This window comes from Nerophis lumbriciformis, linkage group LG31, assembly GCF_033978685.3.
Source record: "Nerophis lumbriciformis linkage group LG31, RoL_Nlum_v2.1, whole genome shotgun sequence".
NCBI classification, from domain to species: domain Eukaryota; kingdom Metazoa; phylum Chordata; class Actinopteri; order Syngnathiformes; family Syngnathidae; genus Nerophis; species Nerophis lumbriciformis.
The window spans coordinates 5522501-5542500 of NC_084578.2; the positions used below are offsets into that span (position 1 = coordinate 5522501).

The 20000-nt window shown below is 34.8% G+C and overlaps 1 protein-coding gene across 1 annotated transcript in view; it reads right to left on the reverse strand.

Annotated features, from left to right (window-relative positions):
- Nucleotides 1-13458, reverse strand: part of serp2 (stress-associated endoplasmic reticulum protein family member 2) — a 23569-nt gene extending 10111 nt beyond the window's left edge. Inside the window, exon 1 of the mRNA XM_061926351.1 lies at nucleotides 13375-13458. The gene's annotated coding sequence lies outside the window, so the exon portion shown is untranslated. The remainder of the gene's footprint in view (nucleotides 1-13374) is intronic.
- Nucleotides 13459-20000: the final 6542 nt, after the last annotated feature.

Consider the following 20000-nt stretch of genomic DNA (forward strand, 5'->3'; position numbering starts at 1 on the left):
ATATAATATATATATATATATACAATATATATACATATATATTATATATATATATATGTATATATATATATATATATATGTATATATATATATCCATCCATCCATCCATCTTCTTCCGCTTATCCGAGGTCGGGTCGCGGGGGCAGCAGCCTAAGCAGGGAAGCCCAGACTTCCCTCTCCCCAGCCACTTCGTCCAGCTCCTCCCGGGGGATCCCGAGGCGTTCCCAGGCCAGCCGGGAGACATAGTATATATAGTATATATATATATATATATATATATATATATATATATATATATATATATATATATATTATTATTTTTTAAATGTAGTTTATTAATTGTTATGCTGTTGTTGTCTTGTCAATATGATTTGCCTGACCGGCTGGGCAGGATGTGTAAAAAAATAAATATTATAACAAAAATAATATTTCCTTCCATCCATCCATCCATCCATCATGTATATGTAATATATATATATATATATATATATATATATATATATATATATATATATATATATATATATATATATATATCACCACGCCCCTACACCAGCCTGTACCCACCCACTCTGTGCCCTATATAAACCATGGTATGTGAATGCTCCCATTAAAATCTCCTGATGATTGAGGGAACCCCCCCTCATGAAACAGGCCTGTAGAGATGAAATAGTCTTGTGATTTTTTTCCCCACACATACATATATATATATATATATATATATGTGTGTCTATATATATATGCATACATATATTCATATATGTATATATATACATATCTATAATATATAATATATATATATATATATATACACAATATATATATATATATATACATATCTATAATATATAATATATATATATATACACAATATATATATATATACATATCTATAATATATATACAATATATATACATATATATATTATATATATATGTATATATACATATATAAATATATATATATAGACACACATTTGTGTATGTACATATATGCATACATACATATATATATATATACATATACATATTTATATTGATATATATATATACATATCTACAATATATCATATATATATTATATATATGTGTGTCTATATATGTGTCATATATATACATATATACATACATATATATATACATACATTTAAACATACATACATATATACATACATACACATATACATACATATATACATACATTTAAACATACATATATATACATACATTTAAACATACATACATATATACATACATACACACATATATATATATATATATATATACATATATATATATATATATATATATATACACACACACACACACACACACACACACACACACGACTTCTTAAAGTTGGGCTCCCTTCAAAGAGCCATAAATCCCATCTCTCAGTATTTACCTTGACCTACATTTTGACTTGTTTTTTTTACGTGGAACTTGTCCACTGGGCAGAAGAGCAGAAAGGTGCACCTGAAGAGGAAGGTAAGCAGTACGTGCACCTGAAGAGGAAGGTAAACAGCAGTCAAAGCTAGCAAAATAAAGAGATGAATGAAGGTAAAGAGAGACGAGTGTGTGAAGGAAGGCCATGTTTGATGTCTGCATGCCATGTACAACATCTTCTCTGTATCAATCACACAGGCGGCTTTTATGACTTGAAAGTCAAAACTGCCGTGCTTCTTTTCATGTGTTGGCTGGACTCCTTTCCTGGTCCACTCCCACTCCCACTCCCACTCCCACTCCCACTCGGCCCTGATGCGCCACTAACTGTGATGTATCCCAGCCTCTTACTAATAATTACAACATTTTAAGTTTTAGGTGTAACTGTACAAAATCTCCCCAAACTTGTCACAAGTATATATATATATATATATATATATATATATATATATATATATATATATATATATATATATATACATATTTTTTATTTTATTTTATTTTTTCAATTACATTTAAAAAAAAAACACACAATTGTAAATATATATATATATATATGTATATATATATATATATATATATATATATATATATATATATATATATATATATATATATATATATATATATATATATATATATAAATGATAGAAATGCTTCTTTTTTCATTCCTCCAGCAAGATGGCATGAAAACTCTGTGATTGTTGAGTGGACCCTGATGGAAAGTAGGCCAACGTACAATAAATGTCATCACAGCAGACGTGCCGTCATCTTTGTGACCAAAACACATGCAGAATATTGACATGTAAACTAAATATGGCCTTTTTATTCAGCGCCAGGATCCAACACCTGTCTGTCGTTTACGTCTTAGCAGCCAAAAATATCCCTCATGTTCCGCACGGCAGCAGGTTTGCTTTTTGTGTTGTGCTAACTATTTTTGCCTGTTTTGTGCTTTTATTTTTTCCATCCGTTTCCTGTATGGGGTTTAATGCGATCCCTTGAGAGAAGTGGACTATAATGTGGTTGTAATTTCCTTCTAGAATTATGTTCATCATTTTAATTGACTTTTGATGAATATATATCTGTATGTATGTGTGTGTGTGTGTGTGTATATATATACAGGTAAAAGCCAGTAAATTAGAATATTTTGAAAAACCTGATTTATTTCAGTAATTGCATTCAAAAGGTGTAACTTGTACATTATATTTATTCATTGCACACAGACTGATGCATTCAAATGTTTATTTCATTTAATTTTGATGATTTGAAGTGGCAACAAATGAAAATCCAAAATTCCGTGTGTCACAAAATTAGAATATTACTTAAGGCTAATACAAAAAAGGGATTTTTAGAAATGTTGGCCAACTGAAAAGTATGAAAATGAAAAATATGAGCATGTACAATACTCAATACTTGGTTGGAGCTCCTTTTGCCTCAATTACTGCGTTAATGCGGCGTGGCATGGAGTCGATGAGTTTCTGGCACTGCTCAGGTGTTATGAGAGCCCAGGTTGCTCTGATAGTGGCCTTCAACTCTTCTGCGTTTTTGGGTCTGGCATTCTGCATCTTCCTTTTCACAATACCCCACAGATTTTATATGGGGCTAAGGTCAGGGGAGTTGGCGGGCCAATTTAGAACAGAAATACCATGGTCCGTAAACCAGGCACGGGTAGATTTTGCGCTGTGTGCAGGCGCCAAGTCCTGTTGGAACTTGAAATCTCCATCTCCATAGAGCAGGTCAGCAGCAGGAAGCATGAAGTGCTCTAAAACTTGCTGGTAGACGGCTGCGTTGACCCTGGATCTCAGGAAACAGAGTAGACCGACACCAGCAGATGACATGGCACCCCAAACCATCACCCAACCATGCAAATTTTGCATTTCCTTTGGAAATCGAGGTCCCAGAGTCTGGAGGAAGACAGGAGAGGCACAGGATCCACGTTGCCTGAAGTCTAGTGTAAAGTTTCCACCATCAGTGATGGTTTGGGGTGCCATGTCATCTGCTGGTGTCGGTCCACTCTGTTTCCTGAGATCCAGGGTCAACGCAGCCGTCTACCAGCAAGTTTTAGAGCACTTCATGCTTCCTGCTGCTGACCTGCTCTATGGAGATGGAGATTTCAAGTTCCAACAGGACTTGGCGCCTGCACACAGCGCAAAATCTACCCGTGCCTGGTTTACGGACCATGGTATTTCTGTTCTAAATTGGCCCGCCAACTCCCCTGACCTTAGCCCCATAGAAAATCTGTGGGGTATTGTGAAAAGGAAGATGCAGAATGCCAGACTCAAAAACGCAGAAGAGTTGAAGGCCACTATCAGAGCAACCTGGGCTCTCATAACACCTGAGCAGTGCCAGAAACTCATCGACTCCATGCCACGCCGCATTAACGCAGTAATTGAGGCAAAAGGAGCTCCAACCAAGTATTGAGTATTGTACATGCTCATATTTTTCATTTTCATACTTTTCAGTTGGCCAACATTTCTAAAAATCCCTTTTTTGTATTAGCCTTAAGTAATATTCTAATTTTGTGACACACGGAATTTTGGATTTTCATTTGTTGCCACTTCAAATCATCAAAATTAAATGAAATAAACATTTGAATGCATCAGTCTGTGTGCAATGAATAAATATAATGTACAAGTTACACCTTTTGAATGCAATTACTGAAATAAATCAAGTTTTTCAAAATATTCTAATTTACTGGCTTTTACCTGTATATATATATATACGTTATTTGAAGTACATTTTTGAAAATTAATTTATAATCAGGATGAATACAAATCATAATTGGTATGTAAATAATATTTAGTGTACTGCTAGAATTATTTGCTTGTTTTCATACTATTGCAAATTAAAAACTTAAATATTTTTTCTTTAACATTTCAACCATTTTTATTTATTATTACAATCCAATCTAGATGTTATTCAAGTAACATTATGACTTTTCTGTTAATATTCTGCTAATATTTGGACTTTATCCTCATGAAATGATGAGGACTGTGAATATTTGAGCACCTGACGATTCAATGTCATTATGACTCCTGGGGTGACGATTCAATTCAGAATTGATTCTCGATTCAATCCAATTCTCGCAATGTATTATTTGGTGTCGTAATTATAATGAAACTTTTTAAAGGTTAGAAAACGTCTTGTGGTTGCATGGATGAAGACTAAAAACCTCTTTGTAAGTATTTATTCTTGTAAAAAAAATAATTTTTATTTTTATTTTTTCTAAATCATTTCTTTTTACATTTAAAAAATCGATTCACATTTTATTTGCGATTCTTATTCATCACGATTTTTTAATGCACCCCTAAATTTTTTTTTTGCTTGTTTTTCATAATGTGTTTTTAAAAAAAACATATTTGTTCTGTAAAATATCAACCATTTATTATTTTTTCTTACAATCTTATCCAGACGTTATTCAAGTAACATTATGACTTTCTATGTCTCCTATAATTTTGACTTTTTTTTATGTTAATAGTCTCCTAATATTTTTAATTTATCCTCATGAAATTGTTAGCTGTGTGAATCTTTGGGAACCTAAAGATTCAATCGGAGTCCTGGGGTGACGATTCGAGTCTGAATCGATTCTCGATTCAAACTGATTCTCGCAACGTATTATTTGATATAATTATAAAACTTTTAAAACAGGTTACAGGTTTGAAAAGTACCTTCTGGTTGCATAGAGACTTATTTTAAAATAAAAGAATTTTTTTTTTTTTTTTTACAAATATATGCAAATAAATATATTTTAAAAAATTAAGTAAAATATAATTATAAATATAAAATAAAATATATTTAATAGATATAATAAAATATTCATAAATATATTTATTAATAAGTATTTGATCAGCCACCAATGGAATTTGACCTCCCCTATAAATAGATGTGCTCCTAAAACACGCTGTACATAAAGGTGATATTAAGGGGCTGTTTGAAAACATTAAGACTATTTTTGGACTATCGCAACAACACAACATGACTGCAGGCATGTGTTTTAGTCAATATACTTGGTACTTGCTAAATAAATAGCGACATATAACATTTTTATTTTAAACAACTAATGTTGACACTATTGTTATTTTTTTTGGTTTATACAAATTCTACTTTGAGCAATTTGCAAACAGACCCTTAAACCTCATACGGGGTATTTTCCACCTTCGTTACATCTTTCCTCATAATAGGAGGAAATGGCGCCCTCTTGTGTTCATCTTCTAACATGACAACTTTCGATCACGCAGGGGGAGGCGTTACAATAGAAATAATGTACATATTATTTAAATATTCTGACATAATTAGCTGCTTTTTAATATTTTTGGATGCTATATCTAGTTGTCATCACGGGATCAATGAGGTAAAAGCAAAAAGTAGCTTTTGAAACTTGGCAACATACAGTAATAGTCCAATCTAAGTCTTCGAGAGCCTTAGCACCCGTGTTTACAGAGTGTCCCTGAACGCACCACTCTACAATGGCAAATGTAGTCATTGAACTTACACAAATATTACTCTATTGGTGGGAATTATTGTAAAATATTAGCTATAGTTTTATTTTTGTTGTTGTCATTTTAAACATTCCATTAAGCCACAGGTGTCAAACTCAAGGCCCCGGGGCCAGGTTTGGCTGGCCGAATCATTTTATATGGCCCTTGGAGGTCTGGAAAAAATATGCTAAATGTATTTGTTCTTTCCGTTTGGACAGAAAAAAATGTACGTACTGCATGAAATTGCAAAATTTTTCAACTTTAATATTAACCAATATTGCAACAAATATTGCATCGTCATACTTTCCAAACAATTTTTGGGGTTAAAGTTCAAACAAATGCTGTAGATATCTGCTTTAACTAGGATTTCAAAGCAAGTTAACCATCAAATTGTTCACTGTGTCAGGCTTGGATGAAGGAAGGGACTCAGACGCAGAGAGGTGACTCCAAATAAAGCTTTTATTTTGAAAAACTCTTTAAGCCTCCAGAGCCGAGTAAATTCAAATACTATGAAATACAAAAATAGCTATCGACAAAATGTTCCAAAAGGGAAAAACCGAAAATCACTCCAAAAAGGAGGAAATACAAAAATAAGGACAATATAATTAGCACCGTATCTGTTATCAAAAAACTTTAACAAAAAACGCTCCAACAGGAGGAAGAAAATAAAGACTATAAAACTTAACTACTCTAACCAATGTAAACAAAAAATCACTCAAAAAACTTTGAGGAAAAAATCTTTAAGGAAAAATTATAACTCACCACTGCGGTAGAAAAAGGTAGAATAACAAAAGTCGCTCTGAGGGAGGAAAAAAGTTAATTCAAAATTACAGCGTGGGATATTCTGGAAGCAAGGACGTAGACGTAGAAGGCAAGGCATGAACATGAACAAGGAACGCAAGACAGGCACGAAAGCTCGAGACAATCGGGCACAGAACAAGGGGAGGCATGGGCTTATATGGAACATGAGGGTAATGGGAAACAGGTGGAAACAATCAAGGGTCAGGAATGACGTCAGACTGGTGACACAAGAGGAAGGACCCGTGATCTGAAACAAAAGGAGTTGCTTTTCAAAATAAAACATGTAAATCACAAGACAGAAAAAAACAAGACAAGACTTCCCTCACCGCGGTGTGACACACTGTAGATTTTATGGGTTACATTTATGGTGTTTTTTTTTTGTTTTTTTTTACAGCAAATTCACTTTAAATTAAAAAATATATATTTTTTTTTATTACAGTAAAATTCTGTCAACTGAGCGGGTTTTTTTTTTTTCATGGTAAAATCTACACTTGTTGTTTTTACCGTGTATTACTGTAAACGGAAAAAGGGTCACACTTTTTTGGACGGTAAAAAACTGGCAGCTGTTGCCAGAAGTAAAAAAAAAAAAAATAACGGTACGGTTTTTCCATTTACAGTAAGACGTAAAGCCACAGTACATTTTACAGTAAAATTCTGGCCACTAAGCTGACATTTTTTCCATTCACTGTAAAATGTTGTAAAAAAAAACAAACACTTTTTACTGCAGCAAAATTCCGGTGAGTGAGTTGCCAGTTTTTACTGTAAAATAATTTAATTTTTAATTTTTTTACAGTGTGCATAAAAATAAATAAATATTAAAATGTATAGGAAAATTCATATATTAATCGCTGTGAAAATCGGCCCTCTAAGGACAGCCCTCACTTCAATGTGGCCCCTAACGAAAACAAGTGACACCCCTGCATTAGGCGGTGCCTTATTTCCATGTTTTGCCAGTGACGTCCCTTATCTGAATTTTTTTTTTACAATATAGAAAAAAAATACACAAGTAATAGGTAAAAATAAAATGCATTATTGGATATGAAAAGTATAAATACATCGGGAAAAAAATGAGGACATAACAAAAATGTGAGTACAAAATTGTACTACATGGTATGTGTACACTTCAACTATTACCCGAATGAACTTGGAAAGTGAATGCAAATCAAAATTAAAGCTGCAAGCAGCATTGGTCGGGCCCGCGTATTTGGCAGGTGCTAGTCCTAAGTGTCCCAATACTTTTGTCAAGTTTTAGTCCCAAGTGTCCCAATATTTTTGTCTACTTTTAGTCTGAAGTGTCCCAAGACTTTTGTCTAGTGTACCTACCTTGTCTGCATTGTGTGGGCACGTTGGTGCTTCCTGCTTTTAAGCAGCCATCTTAAAAAAAACAGCAGCGCAGCAGCATCAGCGCAGCGGTTCTTTGAAGGCTCATAAAATCAAAACCGGAGCAGTTAGAAAAATTATTTCGATATCTTTTATTTGGAAGGGTTCAATCTCTCCTGTGTTATTTTGAAGCTGATACGACAAACGCGCTCAGAGGAGATAATGTTTGAAGAGAAGTGACCGGTTTATAAAAAAAAATTGTTTTGAAGGGGAAATTGCAAACTTCCTGTTGATTTTTGCTGGGGGTTGTCAATATATGAAATGTAGGTCTAAGTGAGACCTACATAGAGGTTTTTGTTTCATGTCTCTCCGACCTTCCCAGTGGGAGTTACAGGCAGTTTTGTAATTTTTTTCTTCCGAGGAGCAGTTTTTTCTGCGTTTTATTCAAAAATTGGAGCGCAATTTTTGAGATTTGGGGTTAGGTTTTTTTTATTAGATCGCAATTTTTGCCAGTCCTGATGTGTGTGTTCAGTTTGGTGAGTTTTGAAGCATGTTAAGAGGGTGAAAATACAGCTCAAAGAGGCAAAAGTTACTGTTTTTAGTACTTTTTTTGTCTTGAAGGGGGAATTGCCAACTTCCTGTTGATTTTTGCCCGAGAATATACTATTATGAGATCTAGGTCTAAGTCACACCTACATAAAGGTTTTTGTTTCATGTCTCTCCGACCTTCCCAGTGGGAGTTACAGGCAGTTTTGTCATTTTTTTTCTTCCGAGGAGCAGTTTTTTCTGCGTTTTATTCAAAAATTGGAGCGCAATTTTTGAGATTTGGGGTTAGGTTTTTTTATTAGATCGCAATTTTTGCCAGTCCTGATGTGTGTGTTCAGTTTGGTGAGTTTTGAAGCATGTTAAGAGGGTGAAAATACAGCTCAAAGAGGCAAAAGTTACTGTTTTTAGTACTTTTTTTGTCTTGAAGGGGGAATTGCCAACTTCCTGTTGATTTTTGCCCGAGAATATACTATTATGAGATCTAGGTCTAAGTCACACCTACATAAAGGTTTTTGTTTCATGTCTCTCCGACCTTCCTAGTGGGAGTTACAGGCAGTCTAGTTTTTTTTTCTTCGTAGGGGGCGCTAGAGCGCAATTTTGAGTTTTGAGGTTTGGTTTTTTGATAAACATTTTGCCGTATATAACTGATGTGTGTGTAAAATTTGGTGAGTTTTGAAGTATGTTAAGGGGGTCAAATTACAGCGCAAAGTTGCGGAATAATAATAATAATAATAAAACCTTAGAAATTCAATAGGTCCTTATGTCCCATTGCATAAGGTCTCCCGAAGGGAGTCCTTTTGCAATGGGCCATGCGGGCCCTAATAATAAAACCTTAGAAATTCAACAGGTCCTTATGTCCCATTGCATAACGGGAGTCCTTTTGCAATGGGCCATGCGGGCCCTAATAATAAAACCTTAGAAATTCAATAGGTCCTTATGTCCCATTGCATAAGGACTCCCTTTGGGAGTCCTTTTGCAATGGGCCATGCGGGCCCTAATAAACGAATTACATAAATATATATATACACATATTTTTATGCGTAAAAAAAATAAATATATATATATATAAAAAAAAGTATTTTTTATCTTTAACTTATCTTTAACATATGCATGAAAAATGGCTCCCAAACGAACAACTCACATCTGGGACTCAGTTCTCATCGTTCACTTAAAAGAGCCGCTCAAAAGACTCGATTTGTTCGCAAACGTCACACGTCCAGCGCACGGCCTTCTGGGTACAACACGAGTGGCAGCAGTTTGATAAATAAGGCGAGAAGCACTATTTATTGAATGAATGAATGGGTTATACTTGTATAGCGCTTTTCTACCTTCGAGGTACTCTTTGACACTATTTCCACATTCACACACAAGAAGTCATGGCCAAGTAAGCAAAAAGCTCTAAATGTTTGGGCCCAACAAGACGAGCTTCGGACCATCGGCGCCACTTTAGGCCTTCAGTCTCCTCGGGCGTGTAGAAACGCTGACTCAACACCGAGCCAAACCGGAGTCAATGAAGAGAACGTCGTTGTAAAGCTTGACCATTTACTTCTGACATTTCTTCATAGACATGACAGTGAAAAACTGAAAAAATAACAAAACATTTTGGACCTTGTGGGAACAGTTTAGAGCGGCCCACTTCCTCTTCCAACATGACTGTGCACCAGTGCACAAAGCAAGGTCCACAAAGACATGGATGACAGAGTCTGGTGTGGATGAACTTGACTGGCCTGCACAGAGTCCTGACCTGAACCCGATATAACACTTTTGGGATGAATTAGAACGGAGCCCGGGAGCCAGGCCTTCTCGAGCAACATCAGTGTGTGACCTCACCAACGCGCTTTTGGAAGAATGGTGGAAAACTCCTATAAACACACTCCGCAACCTTGTGGACAGCCTTCCCAGAAGAGTTGAAGCTGTAATAGCTGCAAAAGGTGGACCCACATCATATTGAACACTATGGGTTATGGGTTAGGATTGTAGATCAGTAGAAGCATTTAAGTCCCATCTTAAAACTCATTTGTATACTCTAGCCTTTAAATAGCCCCCCTGTTAGACCAGTTGATCTGCCGTTTCTTTTCTTTTCTCCTCTGCTCCCCTTTTCCTTGAGGGGGGGGGGGGGCACAGGTCCGGTGGCCATGGATGAAGTGCTGGCTGTCCAGAGTCGGGACCCGGGGTGGACCGCTCGCCTGTGCATCGGCTGGGAACATCTCTGCGCTGCTGACCCGTCTCCGCTCGGGATGGTGTCCTGCTGGCCCCACTATGGACTGGACTCTTACTATTATGTTGGATCCACTATGGACTGGACTCTCACAATATTATGTCAGACCCACTCGACATCCATTGCTTTCGGTCTCCCCTAGAGGGGGGGGGGGGTTACCCACATATGCGGTCCTCTCCAAGGTTTCTCATAGTCATTCACATCGACGTCCCACTGGGGTGAGTTTTTCCTTGCCCGTATGTGGGCTTTGTACCGAGGATGTCGTTGTGGCTTGTGCAGCCCTTTGAGACACTTGTGATTTAGGGCTATATAAATAAAGATTGATTGATTGATTGACTCAACACCGAGCCAAACCGGAGTCAATGAAGAGAATGTCGTTGTAAAGCTTGACCATTTACTCCTGACATTTCTTCATATTCATGACAGCGAAAAACTGAAAAAATAACAAAACATTTTGGACCTTGTGGGAACAGTTTAGAGCGGCCCCCTTTCCTCTTCCAACATGACTGTGCACCAGTGCACAAAGCAAGGTCCGCAAAGACATGGATGACAGAGTCTGGTGTGGATGAACTTGACTGGCCTGCACAGAGTCCTGACCTGAACCCGATATAACACTTTTGCGATGAATTAGAACGGAGCCCGGGAGCCAGGCCTTCTCTACCAACATCAGTGTGTGACCTCACCAACGCGCTTTTGGAAGAATGGTGGAAAACTCCTATAAACGCACTCCGCAACCTTGTGGACAGCCTTCCCAGAAGAGTTGAAGCTGTAATAGCTGCAAAATGTGGACCCACATCATATTGAACCCTATGGGTTAGGATTGGGATGGCACTTCAAGTTCAAAGGTGAGTCAAGGCAGGTGGCCAAATACTTTTAATAATAAAAACAACTTTATTAGAAAAAAATAAAAATAAAAATAAAAATAAATAAATAAATAAGAGACACCTAGGGCAGGGTCAGTTTGGAAAGGCTAATGTGAAGAGGTGAGTTTTTTGGGTGGCTTTGAAGGTAGGGAGGGAGGGGGCATCTCTGATGTGCCTGGGGAGAGCGTTCCAGAGAGAGGGGGCAGCCACGGAGAAGGCCCTGTCGCCCCAGGTTCGGCGCCTGGTCTTGGGGACCTCAAGGAGGCCGGCATCACTAGACCTGAGGGAACGGGACGGGACGTGTGGCTGGAGGAGGTCAGAGAGGTAGGGTGGTGCCAGGTTATGGAGTGCCTTGTAGGTGGTGAGGAGTATTTTAAAGGTGATTCTGTATGAAGGACAGGTGTGATGTGCTCTCTGGAGCGGGTTCCGGTGGGCAGGCGGGCAGCAGAGTTCTGGACGTATTGCAGTTTGTTGAGGGTTTTGGAGGTGATGCCGTAGAGGATGCTGTTGCAGTAGTCTAGCCGGGATGAGATGAAGGCGTGGATGAGGGTTTCGGCAGCAGAGGATGTGAGGGAGGGCCGGAGACGGGCAATGTTTCTGAGGTGGAAGAATGCAGTTTTGGTGATGTGGTTTACGTGGGGGAGGAGTGAAAGGGTGGGGTCGAAAATTCCACCTAGATTGCGGATGTGGGTGGAGGTAGTGACGAGGGAGCCGTCGATGTTTAATGAAAAGTCCTGAGTGGAGCGAGTGAGGGAGTCGGGGCCAATGATAATTATTTCAGATTTGTTGCAGTTGAGTTTTAGAAAGTTTTTTTGCATCCAGGTTTTTATGTCTGTGAGGCAGGTGGTGAGGGTGGCTGTGGTGATGGTCGTGGTGGAAATGTATAGTTGTGTGTCGTCGGCATAGCAGTGAAATTGAAGGCCGTGGTGTCGGAGGATCTGACCGAGGGGTAGGAGGTAGATGGTGAAGAGTAGGGGGCCAAGTACTGAGCCCTGGGGGACGCCGTGGGTGACTGGGGCAGTGGAGGAGGTGCAGTTGTTGGTTGAGATGAATTGCTGACGGTCAGAGAGGTAGGATTTCATCCAGGAGAGGGCAGTGCCGGATAAACCAAGGGAGGAGTGGAGGCGTGTTAGGAGGATTGGAGTGGTTGATGGTGTCGAAGGCAGAACTGAGGTCGAGGAGGATGAGGATGGAGAGGGAACCAGAGTCGGCGGAGAGGAGGATGTCATTGGTGACCTTGAGGAGGGCAGTTTCTGTGCTGTGGAGTGAGCGGAAGCCGGATTGGAACTTTTCGTATAGGTTATTGTGGTGAAGGTGGGATTTGATTTGGGAGGCAACTGCACGTTCGAGAATTTTAGAGAGGAAGGGGAGGTTGGGAGATGGGCCTGTAGTTGTTGGGGGAGTTGGGGTCGAGACCGGGTTTCTTGAGAATGGGGGTGATGGCAGCCAGCTTGAGGGCAGGAGGGACAGAGCCAGTGGATAGGGAGGAGTTAATTATAGAACACTTTTGGCAATATAGTGTATTTTGTCTACTATGACAAAATGTGACTGTAATGTCTCAAAGTGTCCAGCAGAGGGAGACAGACCCCCGTCTGCCTGAATGACTTGAACACGTTGTCGACAATTCTATTCAACATATCGACACTATTACACTTTTTTTTTTAAAGATGTCTGACATGTTTTTAACTTGTTAAAGACAACTTACGGCTTTGCTCCTACGCTGCTTTGTGTAGGATGGCAACAAAGATTATTACCGAGGACAGCAACATGTACGACTCGCTTTCAGACGAATACCGGAAGTCAACCAACAGGAAGTAATTCAGCGGAAGTGACGTCATCCAACTGCTATTTTAACGATTATAGTGTAACCGACGGTTTATATATGTCGCCTATACTGCATAAAACTACAAAATAACAAACACAGAAGCTCCAGTTTTACACGAGGATCACTTTATTTCGTTTGTGTTCAAAACTCCGCTCCACCACTTCCGCTCTTAGCGCCTTCAAAATAAGAGCTCAATGTATATACTGTATAACAGCTTATAACAGGAACTTAACATCACAAAGAGGCAAGTCCATAAAAAATAGGTTACATACCTCCCCTCCTACAAAAAGAAACGTCCTCGTTTCAACACAATAACAGGATAAGTACAAAATAACAAACACGGAGGCTCCAGTTTTACACGACGACCACTTTATTTCGTTTGTGTTCAAAACTCCGCTCCACCACTTCCGCTCTTAGCGCCTTCAAAATAAGAGCTCAAGGCATATACTGTACAACAGCTTATAACAGGAACTTAACATCACAAAGAGGCAAGTCCATAAAAATAGTTACATACCTCCCCTCCTACAAAAAGAAACGTTCTTGTTTCAACACAATAACAGGATAAGTACAAAATAACAAACACGGAGGCTCCAGTTTTACACGAGGATCACTTTATTTTGTGAATGGGTGAATGTGACCTATAATGTACAGCGCTTTGGGTATCATTCCAGGTATAGTAAAGCGTTTTATAAATAAAGACCATTTACCATTTATTCTAAAATGGAATAAATCCACGTTTGTCCTCAAAATTATCCACACAATAGAAAAAAAGTTTGTTGTTGTTGTTGTTTTTTGTTTTTTTTAGAATTTTTGCTAATTATATACAATTATTAAATATAAATAAATGTATAATCATGTGTGTGTGTGTGTGTGTGTGTGTGTGTGTGTGTGTGTGTGTGTGTGTTCTAAATACATACTGTATATAATAGTGCTGTTAAATTATATTTTCACTCAAAATAATATATGTATATACATATATACATATATAAACATTGATATATACATATACCATATATGTGTGTATACACATATATATTCACACACATATGTACATATACGTTACGCACACATAAATAAATATATACATGTACTATATATGTGTGTGTGTGTATATATATATATATATATATATATATATATATATATATATATATATATATATATATATATATATATATATATAAAAAAGCAAATAATTTTACTGAAAATAATATCTATCTATCCAGGTTTGTCCTCAAAATTTTACACACAATACCCATATAAAACTGTATTTTTTTAAAGAAATTTTGCAAACTATCTAAAAATATAAAATTATATAAATAAATGTATACAAATATATATATATATATATATACAAACATGTATGTATAATATATATATATATATATATATATATATATATATATATTATATATTATATATTATATATTATACATACATATATACATACGTGTGTATATATATATACAAACACACACACATATATATTTATATATACATACATACACACATATATACAGGTATATACATATAATATATAAATACTGAATATATTAGTGCTGTTAAATTATATATTTACTAAAAATAATATATGTATATACACATTAATATATACATATACTATATATGTATATATAAACACATTGATGTATACATATACTATATATACAGATATATACACAGCTATTTACATATATACACACATATACATTTACTATACGCACACACCAATATATACATGTACTATATATGTATTTATATATAAGACCATATTTTTCCTGAAAATTATATATATATATATACAAATATACACACATTAATATATACATATACTGTATGTGTATGTATATATATGTATATGTATATATATATATACAAATATACACACATGTGTATGTATATATATATATATATATATATATATATATATATATATATATATACACACATTAATATATACATATACTGTATGTGTATATATATATGTGCATATATATGTGTATACATATATATATATGCCATGTGCATTATGTGTTCATTATGTAAGTCCTTGCTGCAGGGTTTACTAGTGCAGGGGTGTCCAAACTTTTTGACTTGGGGGCCACATTGGGCTAAAAAATTTGGTCAAGGGCCGCAAGCCAACTCCATGTAAAAAAAACTAAACAAAAAACAAAAGACAACAAACAAAAAAAACAAAAAACAAAAAAATTAAAAATAGAAAAATAAAATACAAATAAAAAACAAATATATATATATATATATATATATATATATATATATATATATATATATATATATATATATATATATATATATACATACATATATATATATACGACCCCGCGACCCCGAAGGGAATAAGCGATAGAAAATGGATGGATGGATGGATGGATATGAGTATACATGTATAAATATGTATATATATGTGTGTGTATAGACGTGTATATATACTGTTTGTGTGTGTGTGTGTATATATATATATATATATATATATATATATATATATATACAGTATACATGTATATATATACATATAAATATGTATATATGTATATATATACATATTTATATGCATCAGGTTAATCATACATTTGAAATTCAGTGATGCTGTGAAATTGCACACACATTTTGAAACAATATTCTGCTTTGCAAGGTTTTGATTGAAAGATGCAAGAAAATGTGACACAGCATGTCTCCCATGCATCATCTTGTTTGTTCATACATGCCCTGAAAAGGAAGAAGATACAAGTTTATTAAAAACAACAACAACCACACCACGTTGACTTTTTGTTGGCCAAACAACAAAGGCCATAAAGATAGTGTGACTTTCTTCTCTTCTAATTATTTAACGCCCAACAAGTTGTTGCGAGTTTTTTGAATTCCACACATGACATGTTTGTGGGATGTTATCCACCCTTCTAGAGTCGCTTTCCGCTTTCTGCAGGCTTCTCACGCCACAACACAATGGCTGTGTGTGCGTGTGTGTGTGCGTGTGTGTGTGTGCGTGTGTGTGTGTGTGCGTGTGTGTGTGTGCGTGTGTGTGTGTGTGCGTGGGTGTGTGTGTGTGTGTAAAGGGTTGAAACATGATACGGAGGAACACACTCTGTCACGCACACTACTGTTAAACAGATGGGTGTGTGCGTGTGTAAGTGTGTGTTTACACGCTAACAGCTTCAACAATACCTGAGTAGAATGCACCTGAGGAGGTCATACGAGGTCACGGAGTGAGATAAATCACCGTGTCGCTGCATGCATGAGAAAGGAAACACAAAGAAAGTACAGATACATGTGGTCCAAGTGTATGTTTGATGTATCTTATGCCACATGGCTAATTGTCATAACATTATATCTCTGATAGTGCATGTAGAGACACAAAGTCAACTGCAATCACAATCAATGTTTGTGTGTTTATTTACACACAAGCAGTTCAAAAAGAATTCATGTATTTGTGGCATAATAATACATCTAATAATAATAATAATAATAATACATCTAGACAATGTTGACATTCTGACAATACAATTAATTTGTGTCAAAATGTATATTTTTTTAAGTTAATTTGTTTTATGCAAGCATTAATCGTGACTAATGAGAATTGAAAAGTGTAATTATTCCCCCAAATGTTTTTGTTTGACAGCACTCATTTCGAAACATATGTGTTTTACAAACTATGGTTCCTTTAATAAATAATAAGTTAAAAAAACAACTACATTTAAAATATGTTTGTTATACTTTTCTTGTTTTTTTGCTCACTTTTTGTCTCTCACTGTGTCCATGATATTTATATACATTCTTTTATTTTTATAAATTGGTTTAAAATGCAATAATTTAGGAGTCCGTTTGGAACTTTTAATTAACTTACAAACCATGGTTCCTTTAACACATAACAGGTAGAAAAAACAATAAAATTTGAAACATTTGTTACACTTTAAATTTTTTTTGCTCACTTTTTGTCTCACACTGTGTCCATGATATCTATATACATATATTTTTAAAAATTGGTTTATTATGCAATAATTTAGAGTCCGTTTTAAATACTTCTTAACTAATTTACAAACCATGGTTTGTTTTTAATAAATTATAGGTAAAAATAAATAAATAAATTAAATCAAGTGTTATACTATTAATGTTTTTTGTTCACTTTTTGTCCCTCACAGTGTCCGTGATATTAAAATTTTTTTTTTTTAAAAATCAATCAATCAATAAATATATATATATATATATATATATATATATATATATATATATATATATATATATATATATATATATATATATATATACACATTTTAAACATTTTTTATTAATATAAATTGCTTGATTATGCAATAATTTAGGGGCCCATTTTGAACTTTTAATTAAGTTACAACTATGGTTCCTGTAACAAATAGGTAACAAAAACAACTACATTTAAAACACATTTGTTATACTTTTCATGTTTTTTGCTAATTTTTTGTCTTTTACTGTGTCCATGATATGTATATATATTTTTATATTTTTATAAATTGGTTTATAATGCAATAATTTAGGAGTCCGTTTGGAACTTTTAATTAAATTACAAACCATGGTTCCTTTAACAAATAATAGGTAGAAAAAACAATAACATTTTAAGCATTTCTTACTCTTTTCATTTTTTTTGCTCACTTTTTGTCTCACACTGTGTCCATGATGTATATATATATTTATTTTTTAATTTAAAAAAAAATTGGTTTATAATGCAATAATTTAGGGGTCCGTTTTAAATACGTCTTAATAAAAGTAACAAACTATGGTTTGTTTTTAATAAATAATAGGTAAAAAAATATATAAAATAAAAATAAAACATGTGTTATACTTTTAATGTTTTTTGCTCACTTTTCTCTCACTGTGTCCGTAATATTTAAAAAAAATAAATAAATATATATATATATATATATATATATATATATATATATATATGTATATATATATATATAGTTTTTTTGTTTTTTTCAAAAAATAAATAAATATATATTATATATATATATATATATATATATTTTTTTTTTTTTATTTATTTTTTTTTTTTAAATTATTTTAATTTAATTTAATTTTTTTTAAATTAATATAAATTGGTTGATTATGCAAAAAAAAACTACATTTAAAACACATTTGTTGTACTTTTCATATTTTTAGCTCACTTTTTGTCTTTTACTGTGTCCATGATATCTTTATATATTTTTATAAATTGGTTGATAATGCAATAATTTAGGGGTCTATTTTGAACCTTTAATTAAGTCATAAACTGTGATTCCTTTAACAAATAATAGGTAAAAAAAAACCCAATTACATTTGAAACATTTGTTTTACTTTTAATGTTTTTTTTCTCACTTTTTGTCTCTCACTATCTACTAAAATTACAAGCACACGCTTCACGGCCAGTTGTGCAAATTAGAAGATGATGTCATAATTTAGGGGTCGGTTTTGAACCTCGACTTAAGTCACCAACTATGGCTCCGTAAACAACAGGTTAAAACTAGCGCTGTCAAATGATAACTTTTTAACACGGATGGATAACACTTTTGAAATTGGATTAATCATGAAAAAATACGTAATTTAAAGTAACCTAAAAAAAAAAAGACACTGATATTGTCATGATCTTATTCGTTTCTTGTATTTTTTTCCCTCTCTTGTGCTCTTTTTATCGACTTCGACTTCAAACAAGCGGAATAAGACATTACTCATTATACATGAAAAATGTGATTAATCACAAGAGTTAATGTGTTCAATTTTTGACAGCCCTGAAATCTAAAAGAGACTTAAAGAACACTTTGTCACTCTCCGGATTGCTTTGAAGTGCAAGTTGAGTTTTAAACCTGCCGTTAAAGTGAGGATCGGTGGCAAATGGCAATCATTTTATTGTCCTCATGATCAAAGTGGTGGTAAGCAATAAACAGCTGCAAGAGAGAGTGTGAATAGATGGGTAATCATAGGTTAAAGGAGGGCAAAGGGCTGCCAAGCCCAATTGAAGTACTTTGCACAGATCATGAATCAGAATTAAGCTGTCAAAGTGGAAAGCAATCGTGATAACAAGTCAAACCCCAAACCAGTGAAGTTGTCACGTTGTGTAAATGGTAAATAAAAACAGAATACGATGATTTGCAAATCCTTTTCAACTTATATTCAATTGAATAGACTGCAAAGACAAGATATTTCATGTTCACATTGAGAAACTAACATTTATTTTGCAAATAATCATTCACTTAGAATTTAATGGCAGCAACACATTGTAAATAAGTTGTCACAGGGGCATTTTTACCACTGTGTTACATGGCCTTTCCTTTTAACAACACTCAGTAAACGTTTGGGACCTGAGGAGACACATTTTTGAAGCTTTTCAGGTGGAATTCTTTCCCATTTTTGCTTGATGTACAGCTTAAGTTGTTCAACAGTCCGGGGGTCTCCGTTGTGGTATTTTAGGCGTCATAATGCGCCACACATTTTCAATGGGAGACAGGTCTGAACTACAGGCAGGCCAGTCTAGTACG